This window comes from Alosa alosa, chromosome 15, assembly GCF_017589495.1.
Source record: "Alosa alosa isolate M-15738 ecotype Scorff River chromosome 15, AALO_Geno_1.1, whole genome shotgun sequence".
In the NCBI taxonomy this organism is placed as follows: Eukaryota; Metazoa; Chordata; class Actinopteri; order Clupeiformes; family Clupeidae; genus Alosa; species Alosa alosa.
Window position 1 is genome coordinate 8,980,381 of NC_063203.1, and position 18,078 is coordinate 8,998,458.

At 47.0% G+C, this 18,078-nt stretch overlaps 1 long non-coding RNA gene across 1 annotated transcript; it reads right to left on the reverse strand.

The window, feature by feature from the left end:
- Positions 1 to 653: 653 nt before the first annotated feature.
- LOC125308848 lies at positions 654 to 16,396 on the reverse strand. Its single transcript, XR_007195996.1, has 3 exons — positions 15,666 to 16,396; positions 14,728 to 14,821; positions 654 to 2,935 (listed from the first exon to the last, which is right to left on the reverse strand). It is a non-coding gene; the product is annotated as an uncharacterized LOC125308848 (long non-coding RNA).
- Between the last annotated feature and the right edge of the window lie 1,682 nt (positions 16,397 to 18,078).

Below are 18,078 nucleotides of genomic sequence, written 5' to 3' on the forward strand. Positions count from 1 at the left end.
TGTGTGTGTGTGTGTATGCGCATGTGTGAGGGGTGGGGGCTGGTACGGAGCCCGATGTGTTCTCTGCTCCCCGATCCCTGTCAGAGCATGTGAAGAGAGATGAGTCATCCAACAGGAGGATTGGAGAGGTTGAGGGGCATACAGCCTACAGCACACTTGTCAGAACAGTGACACACACACACACACACACACACACACACACAGATTCTGAAATCATCACACAGTGCTCAGCTTTCCTTGAATGGGGGCAACCATTGTCTCATTGAATGTCTCTTTTTAAACTTCCTAGCTTTGGTAAGCAACGAGGCAGTCACAGTTCACTGTTGTCACTTAGTTCCTTAACGGTGAAATGAAAACTCAAATGCCAGCAGAGCAGGAGTCCCTCTCCATCTTCAAGAATCTCTCTCCATTCTGAACACCTCGGACAATCCTAACATGCCTCACGTTCTCAAACTTACAATGCATATCTACTTGAACTCGTAATACTTTGTGCTGATTCTCTAAAAATCCCTAAACTTACTGAGGCGTGACTGTTGTTCTTCAATTGTAGAAATTGTTGTAATCGGTTTGAATAAAATCGTATTGGTATTGTACTTTGAAAAAAACATTGTGTATGGTTAATAATAAAGAGGGAAAAAACTCAGACAACATAATTAATTTGCTTAGGAGTTTATTGAACTGATTATTCAAAAATATGTCACTGACATGGCTATTGATACGACAAAGCAAGGACTTCCTGCTTGTGACCCTTCACCCAGTTTCCAAATTACAGAGCAAGTGAGTTTGTGTGTGTGTGTGTGTGTGTGTGACAAAGGGATGTGATCTCTGAGAAGCCGATCTGTCTGACCTCTTGATCCTCTTGGCAGACTGCACCAGGTAAGCAGGTATAGTCCATGAGAGCACCCAAGGACACACTCACACATGCTAATCTTCACTATAAATACAAATATACATATTTTACTCTGCACACAAACAGCAGAAATTATATTTAATCTAGAAAAGAATAATAATAATGCAACCTGGGGTCTAAGCCCCACAGACACCATCTGAACCTCTGACCAAGACAGGCTTCTTAGGTGTGTCGCTTCAAATCCGGAGCCGAGAGGACCCTCTGCAATCTTTTAATGTACTTGGGGCCAGATTGGCTGCAGCCTAGAGAGGATCAGGTAAGGCACCTTGGCCCATGACCGGGGAAAACCCTGCACAGGGGTCAGAGTGTGGCGGCTCTGTTACATGAGCAAAGTAGGATGTCTTACAGGGTGAAGATCTAAGAGGTGTGCAATCCTGTAGACAGGGTGTGTGTGTGTGCGTGTGTGTGTGCGTGTGTCCACGAGTCTAGGCAGGTATAGCATGAGTGTAGAGGGCGAGACAAGAGAGGGAGTAGGAAGAAAGAAGAAAAAGTGAAAGAGCGAGAAGAGAAATTATATTTCCTGAATATTTTATGCATCTTTTATTTTGAAAAACAATTCTTTGACTACACCGTACTGCTACACTATGCTATGTGATGCTGACAGAAACTGAATGGACTTTAAATGAATAAAGTCTGTCTCTTTCTTTGACTGGACTCCTCGTGGGCATCTGGTATCTAGAGAACATTCCCTACCTTTGTGTTCATCTGGCTTGGCACTTTCCAGCAGGCCATTTTTTCATATCCTGTTTTCAGCGGCGGCTTTCGCCCTTGAAGTACGATTTACGACGCATCGAGGTCCGGCTGGCCTCTGTGGCATGAAAGTGTGTGTGTGTGTGGTGTGCGTGTCTATGGTTACATTCAGCCCGAACAAAAACCTACAACAACAACAACAAAATCAGCAAGGGCATTCAGACCATGGGGCAAGGAAACAAAACAAAACACAAAACAATGAAAATTACCAAAAAATAAAAAATAAATAAAATAAAATAAAAATCAGCCTTGGTTCCATGACCAGCCAGTGTTTTCAGCATCAACTCTCTGGCAGAACGCTGTGACTTTACTAATAAACAGAAACACATGTCCCAGTCAGAGACCCAGGGACAGTGAGGAGAGATGGGGAGAGGGAGAGGCCTCATCATCTACTCTTCTGCCATCAGCCACAAAGGAGAGAGTAATGATAGCAGGAGAGAGAGAGAGAGAGAGAGAGAGAGAGAGAGAGAGAGAGAGAGAGAGAGAGAGAGAGAGAGAGAGAGAGAGAGAGAGAGAGAGAGAGAGAGAGAGAGAGAGAGAGAGAGAGAGAGAGAGATGGAGGCAGATGTATGGAGGCTATTGGTTCCTGTTTGCATTGTAAAAACATCATGCAGCCCCCTGCCCTACTCCGCACCCAAATAAGGACAGGGTGGGGGGACGTGACCAGGGTGTGGAATGTGGCTGAGTCAGCACGGGCCCTGCCCAGTTGCCTTTGTTTATGCCTGAGCAAAAATGCTCAGCCAGTTAGAGATGACCAGGCGAGAGTGAGGAGAGGAGGGGAGGCAGGCTGGCCAGAGGGGAGGAGGGATGGAAGAAGACAGAGAGAGAGAGGGAGGGGAGGAATAGACGGAGGTAGAGAGAGGTAGGGGGAGAAAGCGAGAGGGGCAGTGGGTGGGTAGTAGAGATAGATATGTTGTGTCTGATGTCTGGTCTGATCGAGCCTCAGCGAGCAAGCAGAGAGCGCTACTCTTCAGCTGCAGCTCTACCTCCCTCAAGCCCAAGAGATCCTCTCCTCCTCCTCTCTGTGGGGCATCGGAGGTTCTGGTGCTAGGGGGGTGGGGAAGGAGGCCATGAGAGGAGAGTGTGTGCAGGGCAAGAGCCAACCACAACAGTTCTTCAGCTGGCAGCTTTAGCTGGTACACAAGAACATAAAGCTTGCCAGTGAAGAACTGCTGCGGGTCAGCCAGTGAGCACGGTCTCCCTCAGGTGAGTCCATCATGGCGGTCCACTCACTGCTCACTCCCGGCCACGAGAACACTGCTGGACAGACTTACCCTGCAGGTGGACAAGGGGAAGGGAGGGAGGAGGGGAGGGAAGGAGAGAGAGGAAAAAAGAAAGCGAAATAAGTGTTAAGACAGTGGGTGTGTAGTTGTGAGAGCTATAGACAAGGAATATTCTGGATTCTGTTTTTTTCTCTCTCTCTCTCTCTCTTCTCAATTCTTCTTTTGATCCCATTTACAAACCTATTTTTAGCACACATTTAAAAAAAAAAACAAAAACACCTCCCCTCACTCCAGCCATTCAGCCAGTGAACATTCAGTCCTTCCACTGAAAAACACCCAGTGGAGCTGAGAAGTATCCGTTTGGCGCCCCACCCCATCTCCTGGGCCTCTCCCCAGTGCTAAATGATAGCCGCGGGCCGGCCACTGTAAAAATGCCCCAGCCCTCAGAGCGCACAGGCCACAGTGTGCACTCATCCCTCACCCAGAGCCACAGGCCTGTCGGGGTTTATGGCGCTTTACTGTGGCATTAGCCAGACAAAGCTTAGATTGTGTGTTGTGTGTGTGTGTGTGTGTGTGTGTGTGTGTGTGATTGAACCCTGGAACTTCATATGAGAACTGTCTGTGACAGACACCACAGGCCCTACTGGTTGGGCCTTAATATCTTCACATACCCACACACACACACACATGAGGGGAGGCGATTTGAGTGGCACATTCATCCCCCACTTCCCTGTTCTCCCCCATCCTCCTCGGCCCCTGCTCCTAATTGAATACAGACAGACTGTTGGCCCTGCGGACAAGCCGGGGACAGAGAAGGAGCTCTGTTTGATCAGCAGGGAAGAACTTTTGTTTCTATTCGAGTTCCCCCTTCATTTTTTTTTTAACGGGAGCTCGGGAGCGGCGTGGCCGCCAGGGAACACAGGCCGTGTGTTTAAGAGGCGGTCTGGACTCGTGTGGGCGCGTGCGGCAGCTCAGCTCTGGAGTTCCTCAGCGCTCAAACACTCCAGATTTCATGACTCGTGTTGTAAACCTCATCGTCAAATCATCAGGATCGCTTTCCTGCTGTCCGACTCAAACAGGAATACTCTTGTGCGCATGTAGGCAACTGGGTACTTTTATCCTACTGAATTACAGGAGAAAAGCTAATCTCCTACAAAGATGTGTTTTTTAAAAAAAAAAGTAAAGTAGGCTATATTTGAACTACTGTACATCCGACTATCAGAAAAAGCTAAAATTTGATGTCTAGTTCATTCTAAAAATAAAACCAGCAGATTCAGTCGACACCAATGCGTGCAGTAATGCTTAAAGACTTGAGTGTTTTTTTTTTTTTTTTAAGAGGTGGGGAGGTTGTGGGGGGGTTGCACACAGCACCTCAAAGAGACATTGATTGGGCCAGCCAGTGTGTTAAAGGTTGCTTTGTGGCCGTGCATTTCTGAAGCGGTTCAAGGACGAGCCCTGGGTGAGCAGGGAGGCAGGCAAGCAGGCAGGCAGCGGCACGAACCCATCGACCCCTGCCTGTGCTGAGCTGAGCTGAGCCGAGCGGAGCTACACCACACCACCACCGCCACCACGCTGGAAAGAGCCAGAGCGCAAAGCACTAGCCAGAGGCACCATACACACACACACACACACACTCTCTCTCTCTCTCTCTTTCTCCCTCACACATTCACACACACACCCTTTCTCTCACATACACACACACTTGCTCTCTCAAAACACACTGACACGGAAATGGCTGGTTCTGCCAAACAGCAAAGCCCTGTTTCATCTGGCCTCACTCGTTTAACTCCTCAACTGACTGCCAGATAGATGAAACCAGACTAGGGTAAAAGGTGTGTGTGTGTGTGTGCGCCGGAAAAAGGAATTTACAAATGTGGTTTGCCTGTGACAATCCGATCGTACTGGGTTAGGTGAACCCCTATCCACCCCCACCCTGTTTTCCGTTGTGTTTTCCGCCGTGTCTTCGGCGTGTGGATATCAGACACCTAAATGCCTGAATTGTTCTTTGTTCTAGTTTGGAGATAAAATTCCTTCTGTGTCCAGGAGGCTACAAGCAGGGACAACTGAGGAGTATAGTTATAGTAGGAGTCAAACACACACACACACACACACACACATGCATACACATACATACATACACTCACACAGACACACACACACACATTTTATCTTATGTGCACGCCCGCACAGATACACCTCATTGCACTTCAATGTTCTTTAGTTTGCAGACCTTCATCTCTCTCGAACACACAAACGCACACACTAATATTTACGCAAACGCACACAAACACTACACTATACATTTGACGACCAGTTGGAACATTATACTTTACCGAGCATGGCATGGCAATGCCATCATCCAAGACAATGGGCAACAAGCAGGCCGATGCACTTGTCCAACGCTCTAAAAATACACTGTGAAGTCAACTACCCTGGACCTCCAAAATGACCAAAACAGCTTTGCCCCAAACCACTGTTGTGCTCTCCGCTGTACCCGGGCAGCCAGTACCCACCCAGCAAGAGCACACAATGCCAACCTCATCCTGACCCCGCTGGAGGGGGGCGGGTGGGGTGGGCTGGGTGGATACTGGACTGGTCCCACCACAGGACAAACGAGAGTGTTCAAGCATACTACACTCTTCCTGTCTCTCTCTCACACACACACACACACACAGTTGCACACAACCTCGCTCGTTGTCGCCATGGAACACTCTGTTCCCAGTGAGTGATTTATTTTCCAATGTGGACATTTCCCAGAACAATTACAGTCAGCCGGCAAACCAGACTGAAGATGAGGCTGCCTGGTGTGGTGACTTATCCTCTGCTACCCCTCCTAACACACACACACACACACACACACACCACCCCCCTTTCCCATTCTGCTCAGCCACATGTTACTCCCTGTGGCCTAAATAGCACCCCCACCATGCAGCCCCACCCCACCATCCCTCCCATCCCCCCTAAAGTCACAGGAGCACGGCGCCCCGCTCCTCAAATGAAGCCATTAATCAAAGACCTGTGGCGACGTGGAGAGGGGGAAAAAATGTGCTTCAGACCTCTCCTCTCCTGCCTGCTTCTCTCCAGCTTCCCTCCGCCAGGACGGCAGTTGCCGGGGTGACGTGGGGACTGCCCTTCCGCAAATGGCCGTACTCCGCCGCCACCCTCGACGTGGCAGTTAAAAGGTTGGTGTCGACGGGTGAATGGGCCCAAATTTGGTGCCGTGCACATCTAAGGAGAGCAGACACACACCTCGTTGCACGGAGTCAGTCATGGGAACCTCTCCAGGTGGTGCACTCGCTAACCCTTAACACACATTCAAACACACACACACACACACACACAGCATATAAACCACAATCCTGCAACTGCTTCTCATCTGACCACTAAACTAAGAGAAGAATCTGGACAGGCTGAGTGAGAGAGAGAGATAGAGAGAAAGAGAGACGGAGGAAGGAAGAGAGTGAGAGAAAGCAAGTGAGAAAGAAAGAGTGCAGGCAAACGAGCGAGCGAGACTGGTCAGTCTTCCGCAGTCAATCCCAGCGGCTCCCTGTCCGCCATAAAGCGGTAAATAACAGGCCATATAAATCTATCAACGTGACACCCGGATCAATGAGTCAGGCTTCTCTTCAGCACCCGGATGAATAACCAAGAGGAAGCCGGGCGGCCGGAGGAAAGGGGGAGGGGGGGGGGGGCCGGGAGGAGAGCAAGGGGTGGGTGGTGCAGGGTGGGGGTGGTGGGGGTGGAGGGAGAGCCATTTAATTCATGTAAAATCCTGATTTTTTGCCTTTCCTCTGCACAGGAAGCCAGCGTTCCAAAATAAAACCCGAGCTAAACAGCAATAACAATTATGTAGTAGGAACAGCGTGTTCTACGGAACTGCAGCTCCACGCCATTCACAGAGGCCGTGGCTGGAGATGTGAAATTCCTGTCATACTTGTCTCCTCAAGCAAAAGCCCAAAAAGAACAGAGAGACAGACGGACAGAGAGACAAACAGAGAGTGAGAGAGTGTTTATATATATATATATATATATATATATATATATATATATATATATATATGTGTGTGTGTGTGTGTGTGTGTGTGTGTATATGACTGAGTGAGAAAGGGGGAGAGAAAAATGAGAGAGTGAGAAAGAAAGAAAGAAGTGTACAAAAACAGAGAAAAGGAGAAACAACAAGAGCAAGCAAGAAAGAGGGAGAGAGAGAAAGAGAGAAAGAGAGAAAGAAAGAAAGAAAGAAAGAAAGAAAGAAAGAGAGAGGGAGAGACACACCCAGTGGTGGAAATGCTGGAAGCACTCTTGTCCTCTCTGCTGCTCTGAATAATTTGAGGTTGGAGCCATAAATTGGCATTCCCTCCAGAATGCAGCAAGAATCTCTGGATGGAAACCGCTAGAGCCTTCTGGGAAAACAGAGAATCCATTTTAGTTATGAAGTGCCACTTGACGCAGCTAGCACGGAAAATTGCACAGATTCTTTTCAACCGGAAGTGTATCCCACTACATTTTACCCAGTATGCATACTCACGTGCATACACACACATACATACACACCTTTACTTCAAATTCCTTACCAAACAGTTACTATACACATCTACCGTTTACTTACAGTGGTCCACCACACGCCTTGGAAAAAGAAGAAGAGGAGCAGCATCTGCCTGTCCGGCTGATTTGAGAGTGCACCCTTTAGATTTGTGGCCACTGTAAATAATTTATCACCACCTCATCCACTTGCCTACAGCATTTACTTATAATTCCTGATACATTTACATTGGTTGCCCTTTCAGTTCCCCATAATCACTAACAACAGCACTGAACTATCCAACAGGACCGCCTGCTTACCAGGCCTCAATGCAATGCATCAAGTCCAATGAATCACATCCACTTGACAGAGACGCCATTCCGAACTCCTATGACATTCAGAACGGCATCTTACTCATTTACATGTAAAGTAGCGTGGAGCAGTGTGACTTGTTTAGAATGAGCTATAAATGGTTCCTCAGATGTATCATGAGACCCACTGGTGTTGGGTACTGGGAAAAGTGAGGTGGGATTGGAGGGGGGTGGGGGGGAGTGGCAGTAAACAGGAAGTGAAGGCTGTGTGTCATCCGGGCCGCAGACGTCACAGACACATCCTGCCAGCTGGATTCCACGAAGCCCCAAGCCCACAGGCTCCCAGACGTGGTAATGATGCTGGGTTCTCATCCTGCCTTTAACGACGTGACGTAGCAAGCACAAGAGCGAGTGTGTGTGTGTGTGTGTGAGAGAGAGAGATAAAGAGAAAGAGAGAGATGCCTATCTCTAAACGCCCTCAACCCTGGCTGGATGCTCCTCACCCCCATGCCCTGCATAGACACAGACAGACACATCATAAATGGCTGATCTGCTCGAATGCTGCTGAGCCCTCAGCACTGTCTCCTTCAGCAGGGGACACACTGAGAGCACACCCCACGCCACTGCCTCCAACAGGACCTAGCCTGCAGAACACCGCCACTACCCCCATCCACACAAACGCAGTCCCTCTTAGTTTCCTTTTTTCGCAGGAGAACTATGTCCCTTGCATAGCATGTTTATAATTCATTTGTAACTTTAAAATAAACTTATAAGCCTTCCCTGCTTGCCACATTCCCACTTAAAAAATGAATGAGCATCTGGTGTGAGTGGAAGTTGAAATGCTTGTCCACTGATGGGTCTGTAGGGCCCACCTTCAGAGTAGCTGTGAGAGTTAAACTTTGAACCTTGACCTTCATGCTGCAGCACTCATTCCTTGAGGCCTCACTCGGCAAACACACACGGGCGAGCGAGCAAGCAAGCAAACAAAATAGTTTAGATGCAAAAGAGGAAATTCCACGCCGCTTATACAATGGAAAGGACTGTGGGGCAAACACGGAAGTAGCAGAGCCACTCCAGGAATTCCCATAATCTCCCGCTAATATCAGTCCCGGGAGCCGGGAGAGGAGAGTAGACTTTCCATAAATCTCTCCCAAAACATGGACCGCAGGTCTGTGTGCAGCCATGGTGGGTGGGTTAGTGGGGGGGATAGTTAGTTAGTGGGGGGGATAGAGATTTTTTTTATTGGGATGGTGGGTTGTCAGTTGACATGATAACGTTCCTGACTCTCCCTCATTTGAAATGTGCATTTGTGGGAAGGGTTAATCCAGTAAATCACAGACACACACACACACACGAGCCTGATCAAATATACTGCAATGCACTCAGACAAGAGGCATGTGTCTGGAAAAACCCTAAAAAAGGCAAAATGCCACACACACACACACGGGCTGTGTGTGCCATAGCAGCGTATATCTGCATGCAAAAGAGACGAGATGAGACTGTTCTCAGGTTCCGTGCTTAGCACAACTCCACAGCAAACAGACCAAAATGGTCCCCTCCACAGGCCAGCTGCGATTGTTTATCCGCTCTCGCTGGTACAGAGTGTAAAGATCTAATGATGACCGCTTTCGGCAAATGAAGTGTGTGTGTGTGTGTGTGTGTGTGTGTGTGTGTGTGTGTGTGTGTGTGCATGTCTATGTGTGTTTGTGTGTGTATGGAATGGGTGAGTAGTGTTCAACACCCACAGGTAATTATGCTTTCCTGGGCTGCTCTTTGGAATTTCACATGCCAATGCTGAGACGCAGAGCGCATCTGGCCCAGATTTAACAAAAGGCACCGCGTTCCCCTTTTTCTTCCTCTCCGTCGTCTACTTCCATGTACTCCTCCTCTCATCGGCTGTAAGTTATGCAGCTGACTTTGTCAAAGTCACCCTCCAAACTCCGCTCCCACGGGGACCAGAAATGGAAGGACACACCAAGACAGAGTCGAGAAAACTGCCAGTGACTCAAAACAAACAAAATACTTAAGTCGACGTCACCACCTCGGAGTGACGAACTCCCCAACAGTCGCGTATGTACACATCTGTCCAGTGTTTAGCTATGGTGAGTCTTTCAGCAGAGCTTCATGTTCCAGTAGGAAACCGAATGCTGGTGGTACGCTCACAATGGGTTTTCTGTACATTCGGTGGTTTCCTAGCAGCTGATCAAGTTTTCCTAGACACACCTTCTGTGCTGTGGGAGACTATGGGGATGTAGGGTTTGCCACTGCACCATGACCGCTGACTCAATGCCTCTATCTGAGGGAGTGTGTGTGTCTAAGTGTGTCAGTCTGCCGAGGTGTTCTTCTGTGTGCCCCTCCCAAGAGTTTGCTTCTAAATGGGTGTGTGTGTGTGTGTGTGTGTGTGTTCACAGGTCACCTGCGTGTGCATGCGTCTGGAAGGTCTTCTGGCGTCACTCAGTCAGGCTATGATTTCAGTGGCTTCCAGTCCCTCCCTCCCCCTCCCCTTGCATTCCTGTTGGTCCTGAAGTGGTTATAACACCGGGCCAAAGCCTGCATTCCACAGAAGTACATTCTGGAAGCTTTGCCATGCAGGCAGACGGACAGACAGACAGACAGACAGACAGACACTCACGCAGGCTCACCACTTGCGCAGCCCGACCTACGGGTTGAAATGACACGCTCAGATCACGAGCGCATTAGGATGACCTAGACGAGACATTCTGTAAGATCTCCATCTTGATTTCCCTTATCTCAAGCCGCCGCCTCCACTCGCTCCATCCAGCTGCGGTCAAACTCTGCGGTACACCTACTACTAGACTACAGTGGAGGATTCAGTTCAAAGACAAAAAAATAAAATAAGTGTAGTGGAAAATGAAGAAAGAAAAAAATCAAACATGGGAAATTCTGCTGTCTTCTGAAGCCTGGCTTGAATGGCAGGTGCAGCGAACGCTTCAGTTTTCAAGACAAAGATCCACGGCCGAGAGCAATTATCGCTTAAGTGGTGTGATTAAGAGCATCTGCTCACAATAGCAAGACATTAATGCCTCATTTCTGTACTGGGACTTGACATTACAACAGCAGGAAACACCAAGCACGAACCCAAACCTTTTTTGCAAGCAGCTTTTTAACTACAAGGTTTGACAGAAATCAGCACTCAGCGCCATCACTTACCCTACAGCCATTTGCTCCTACATGGAAGTATGCTCAACAGGTTTCTTCCTGCAGCCTAGCCATCCCACTGTCTCCCTTTCTCTCTACCTCTCCCTCCCTCTCTCTCTCTGCTGTTCATTCTCTGTCACACCCCCCCCCCCCCGATCCATTCCCGTTCCTCAAGGCCTTTCCTCTGGTCAGGTCCCTGCGCCACACATTCCGTAGATGCCTGGTACATATGGTAAAAATTCCATTCCGCCTGCTGAGGCCCTTCATACCGTCTGAGCAGAGCGAGGCAGAGTGGTGAGAGGAGGGAGAGGAGAGGAGAGCAGGGGAGAGCAATGGAGAGAAGAGAAGAGAGGAGAGGAGAGCAGGGGAGAGCAATGGAGAGAAGAGAAGAGAAGAGAAGAGGAAGAGAGGAGAGGATAGGAGAGCAGAGCAGGGGAGAGCAATGGAGAGGAGAGAAGAGGAAGAGGAGAGAAGCTACTTCCTGCTAGACTGACCCCTGTCTCTCCCTGTATTTCTCTCTCCCTCTCTCTGCTGTGCTCTGTGCTGATTCACACCAGCAGTGCACTGGCTGAGAGAGACAGGGAGAGATACAGGAAGGAGAGATGCAGATAGGTAGATGAATAGATAGACAAAAAGCAGATGAAAAGAGAGCGAGTGGGTGATATACAAATGAAAGGGAGAGAGGAAGGAGACACACAGAGCACAGTGAGGGAATGCAAGCGGAATGAAATGATGGATGAAAATGAAAGACAGAGAGAGAGAGAGAGAGAGAGAGAGAGAGAGAGAGATGGAAGCGAGAAATCAACCCTTGCCTGAGCCAGCAAGAGTCTCCAACTGCGTGGCAGGCAGATCTACATTGTTGGTTTCTGTGTGCGTGTTTAGGGGTGGGTTAAAATTCCATGAGGAACAATAGCCCGAAAAAACTTAAACTGGGTCACTTACAAGCAGTGTGAAACACAAAGCCTGCACTCCATTTAATCAAGGGAGATTACACAGCTCCCTGAGGACAGGCACTCTGAGGAAACACACTCGCTCTGCTCGAGCTACAAGTCTCCAAGCCTGGCAAGGCCGAGGTATGCGACTCGGCTGTTTGACAATCCCCACCACACACACACACCCACCAAATATCAACAGTTTATTCTACAGGTGGGCAGAGAAGAAAGTGCAGTCATGCCCACACTGAATGACATTACATTACATTATGCTGGCTAGTGGTGGTGGCATGTAGCGTTGGCCAGACGTGGAGGTTTGATCTAGGCCAGCTGGTGCTGCTGGATCCAGTCCGGGCCCCTCCATCCCCAGCCTGGACAAGGACAGGGGGCCCAGCGGGGGTGGCTCTGTTCTGGGACAGATCGGCCTGCTCAGCCCTGGTCTGGATCTGGATGTCTGTCTGACACCCAGGCCCCCCAGGACCAAGCAGTGTGTGTGTGTGTGTAGATGGGTGGGTGGGGGGTGTGTTACTGGTGGGGATGGTGTGGGCGAAAGGCACAGGGTGTCAGAACACTGCACCTCTCCCACCATCAGAGGAGAACGGCAGCCGCTGCTGCCCCCTGCCAAAGCAGGCAAACTGCTTTCACAGAGAGAGAGAGAGAGAGAGAGAGAGAGAGAGAGAGAGAGAGAGAGAGAGAGAGAGAGAGAGAGAGAGAGAGAGAGAGAGAGAGGCCGGGAGAGAGCTACACCCCCGCAGCCCACACACTGTCTGTTCTCCACACACTGCGTGACAAATGGAAGCCAGAATTTCCTTTCAGAAAGGGTTTTTGTAGCGTCGTCATTTACATACAGTTGTAAAAAAAAATGCCCAGAATCAATGCTTTTGAGGATTTCTTAAAAAACAACGACCAATGACCTGTGAGGCAGTACGCTCGTAAAAAACGTATGCAGATGCCAACCAGCTGGTCTGAGCGTTATAGCATTTAATTTAAGGCCAACACGCATCTATTGATCCCAGCACGGCAAAGGAATGGATCACCTCAGAAGGAATTCAAAATGTGGCTACAATCCACAAGAATTTCACTAACCTATGCCCGGAAAGGCCTCTTTGTCAAAGGCATTTTCAACAAGCCGAGAGGGAATCAAAGTATTCGACTGAACCAGTTTGTAGTCTCACGGCGGATTCTGAGTGTTTTTGCACTGACAAAACCGGGGCCTGCGGGAGTTCTGCCCCACACCAAACCAAACAACTCTGGGAGATATCTGCAGCTGGACGAGAGGGAAAAACAGGGCGACGGCACAGGCCTTGAACTGCACTCGCTCACGCAAGCCACTGCAGCGATTTCTCCTTGTGACACAGACATATACACACGCACACAAATGCATACCGCCTGAAGAGGCAGACTGGGCGACTACACTCTAGACATATAGCCTTGGATGTCTGCATTAATCTATACGGTATATGCAGCAGGTGAGACTAAACTAATCGAGTGCCGCTGGCGAGACAAGACACATGGCCAGACAGTGGGAGCACACAGCAAACATTAATAGAGGATAAGACTGAAGGCTGGCGGCTCCACACTGTCCTTTAAGCATCTAGCAAAAAGGACAGGCCATTTGTTTTCCTAACTCTGAATGAAAATATATGACGTGCAACAGGGCGAGGCAGGCCTATTCATTTTTTGAGTGTCATAAGTATGTCAAGTGTGATTGAGGCCTAAATCTGAAAAGAATTAAGAGACCGAAAAAAGTTTGATATGCCCTGTTAACTGCAGCCATTTAAAACTGTGCTCTTGACTGGTGTGGAAAAATAGCTATACATGTCGTGTACGTATATTGTATTTTCATCTGTCTAAGTGGCCATATTTCCACTTGAAAATATGTAATTTGCCCTTCACATTTTTCTCATTCTTGGCCGGTGCAGCGGATGCTGTATTAAGTCATTGCAATTCAAAGAGGCCCGTGACAGGGGGCACAATTGATTTTCAATAACTGTATTGCCTTCTCATCAAAGAGCGACGAGCTGTGGCACAGGAGGGGGGGAGGGGTGGTGGCAGGGTAGAATGGGGGCGGCAGGGCTGGGTATTGGGGTGGTGCAGTGCCAACAATCTCTCCACAGCACCAACTCAAATGTTTGAGAGGGTGGGAACCAACCCAAAAGGGTCCTGCAACTCATCCAAGCTGCCTGCCGCACACAGCAGGCCAGGAAGCAAACTTTGGCCCAATCACATCCATGAATACGGATGAAGTGCTAACGTCGCAGAGGAGACAAGGCGTGGGGGCATAGAATTGGGCCCCTGTGTATAACGAACAGGGTGGCATTCCACGGCAACCGGCTGCCAGGATTCACCATAATCCTGGAGGTCTTGATGGCAATTCACAACCGCTTCTGGGTGAACTGCATTAGTTTCACACACCCCCAACCCCATGTTGCAATATGGTCAGGTGTAGTCAAAGTGTGTGTGTGTGTGTGTGGGGGTATTGGGGGCACATATGACACAAACTCCAAAGTTGAGAAACTTCTGTTTCAGCAGGATTTGATTTGGTAAACTAAAACCAAATTCTCTTTAGGGTTTCACGTATGCGGCAACTCGAAACTACATTTTTGAGTGTTGAAATCCTCAAACTATGGTTGCATAAGCATGAGTTGGGGAGCTTGTAAACACTTGCTAAATTACATCATTTCTGCCTCAATTTCAAGACACTAAAAAGAAAAGAACATGCTCTCACCAATGGTCCAACAATATTGGGACCATTTTGGGAGCAACTTCCAATAGTCTACCTTGCTGTTCAAAAGGTAGCCATTCATTTCAGTAATTATACATGAATGAGTGCTCTGTTAAATATGTAGAACACTCTGGAAATCGAGGAGGAGAAAAACAAAAACAGTAAATCATAGACAAAATTGATAAGGTGTCTTCTTACCTTTGGCAGAGAGGACGACCGTGACTCGCTTGCTCCTGATGCTTGATTCTATCTTGCAAACCAGCCAGAAAATACTGACGTTTTCCCACGAGAACTGTATATGGGAGAAAACAAAATGAGAGTCCCAGTGGACGATTGACAGTAGAAATGAGAAGCGTCTATAGAAAAGGAAAAATGGGAAAGCAGAACGTGCTCATCTATATCGCAATGTACAGGGTGGGGCCTGGTGGAATTTGCCATGCATTCATTTCGCGGAGAGGACTGGAAAGGTTGCCTCCCTAGGGCCGACCAGCTAAGTCCAATAATTATTTATTCATATAGGATAGGCTTACTGTAGGCTATAAGTTTGTTGATTGTCCCATTTTGTCAATATGACGTCTTCGTCGAATAATGAGCTGTATTGAGTAAGTTTAAAGAGAACAGAAAACTGGCATTAGGCTATATCCTATCTCATTACCCCAAAAGCAACAGTAGGCTAGCCTATGGCCTAGGGATGATCTAGGCTACTCCATAAATTTCCACAGGCAAAAAGAAGAGTAGCCTAGACACCTAATAAAGCGCGTTTCATTTTTGTCCGCCTAATAGGCCTACATACAAAAAAACATTTAGTAGGCTATGTAATTATCTGTCTTAGGCCTAATTAAAATATTATTAAATTAATATCTCAAATGAAGCGCCGCCCACTTTTTAATATCGATCAAATTAATGCTATTACGGCTTTTCCTGTTGCACGCATTTTAAAAGCCTTGGCCTGGACCAGATCGTCTAGCCGCTGTTAAGAAACTGGAATAGTAGGCTACGCAACATTGATCTATTGGCAGTGAAGTTGTTTTGGATAACATTGTGTTGCATTTTATGTGTAATACTGTTGCTTTAAACTACGGTCAGTGAAAAGTTTTACTGAACTATGCTTAGGGAAAGTAGAATAGGCTACTCACCATTTGCTGTGACATCCTCCAATGACTTGCCTTTTTTCGCGAAAAGAAACTTGATAAAAAGCTTTCAGTTCATGTGGTTTTCCATCGTGCAAACAACTAAAAGACATCCTCGAATTCTGAGCTGAAGATCGTCCGACTGGACTACACTGCTCGCACACGCCCTATATCGTTCCGTCAACTCTCAATTATTCAGTCCGTCAGTGGTTTGCATGTTAACTTGCAGTCTTTAAGCAATAGCCCATCATAATACCATTTAACAACGCTTAAATGAGCAATTTCAGAAAATGGTTACTTACAACATTCATAGAAACGTTAACTTCATAAAAACGATCCAGCGATTAATGCTGTGTAATCCAATGCCTCCTCTCCTTTAAAAAGGTTAGCCTACTCGATACCGACAGTTCACATAAAACCAAGTCAAATGTCTAAACCTCGAATAGCCTACAACCCCATTTATTTATCAAATGCAATCTGGACATATTCTAATCAAAGATTTCCGTCTTTACTTATATTCTCTTCTACAGAGAGCCACACCTTAACCCTAAATCAATTCTGACATTCCAAATAGCCCACCAAACACCCATCTTAGCCAAAACCCACCAACCCAAATAATATCCACTAGTAACACAGAATTATTCCCTTATCTACTACAATTTAGTGCAACAAAATCGATAGAACGAGATGCTACCCAGATACCACATCTACACCACTCTTTCCAGCTTGTCGACGACTCTCGGATCTTCACTTCAACTCCCCTCATACCGGCTTCTCTTTTCGATCAGCTGGCAGTGCAATGACGCCAAATGCAACAGCTGACCAATCAAACTCTAACGTCAAAGAACAGCTATGACGCCCACCACTTATTGATCTGAAATGTCAGGCCGTTTCACCAATGCTGTTCTCGCTGGCAGGCGGGGATAAAGTAGGAGCAGCCAATCAAATGACCTGCAGTCGACAGGCGTTTCGCCATTGACCTATAGTATTGCATAAAATGAAAAGACTCCACCATCTGAGAGTTGAGTTCACGGCACGAGAACTACCGTGTTTGGTAGCAATGACAGGTTAATATCCCAAACAAATACTTCAGTGTTAAGAAATTATTTTATTGTTTATCAGATGCCAGTTTTTATTTATTGAAAACCAGTGACGAAAAAATAACAACCATCTATGCATCACAGGGCAATAAATAGTCCTAAACTACCGTATCGTAGGGTGCGATATCTCGTTAACATTGCTTATTTGCAACACAAAAGCAAATGTTACACTGTCCTGTCTGCAAAATAGGCCTTCAGTAATTCATCCTTAAAACAGTTTCATAAATATGCATATTAAGAGCTGTGCATTTGCTTGGTTGTAACAGAGCGCAATAAGTGCTTTTGTGGTTTCTGATGTGTTTTTAGCATATAAACGTGTGCTATCATCTTTTAACAAGTGCTGTTTTGTAAATGGAAACCTTAATTGGGGTCTTGCTGAAAGTACAGATTTCTTTGTTAATCTGAAAATTCTTGGTATTCTCAGAGAGTGCTCCGTTCTAAACTGCAGGCTTTCACCCTAATAAAAATCTTGGGCATTTGTCTGTCGACATATTTCACGACTCAAATAGCAACCCAGGAGAGTGAATGATAATGAGGGTGATGGCAATTGTTGACGTGACATGTTAGCACATAAAGTTTATAACATGCACAACAGTTACTAATGCCACAGTAAAATAGACTACCACACAAATGAACATTCATGATTTGTATAATCTAAAGGCTATAATCTGCAAGCATTTGATGTATCATGCCATAACACTTATCACATGCCTATCTCAGAAGAGTCACAAGTTTAATAGGTACCCCATACCACACAAATAATGGCACCCATTATTTGTTATAGACCTAATCTAAAATTCAATGAAATATACCGTAATATGTGAGCACTTGTCAGAAGGAAATGCCTTTCACAGAAAAGTGATGAGTTTAACTGGTACCCCAAACCATGTAAAGGAGAGTAGGCCCTAAAGCAATGAATCCAACAATCTAACTAGGAATAGGATGTAAGAGGAGTTGAAGTGTAGAAACTGCTATAGTGTTTTTGAGTGAATGTTCCAGAATGTTAAAACTTTCATTCAAGAATAATCTATCAGCATGTGTAAAAGTATATGTAGCACTCCGCTGCTTTATTTTGCCATTCATGTTTCTTCTTCACAGCCATTTCATTGTTTTATTTATTTATTTATTTGTGCTCTGCAGCTAAGTAGCCAGGAAATAGCTCACTCGGCCCGGCTGGCCACAGCCCCGAAGCAGCCTTTAGCGTGTGAGTGTGTCTTCCGTGCTCGGCCTGGGCAAAGACAGAGGCATACTTCTGCCTGGTTACCACTGGCACGGCCAAGTGTCCTATTTCATTCCACTGCATCTCACATTCCCACACC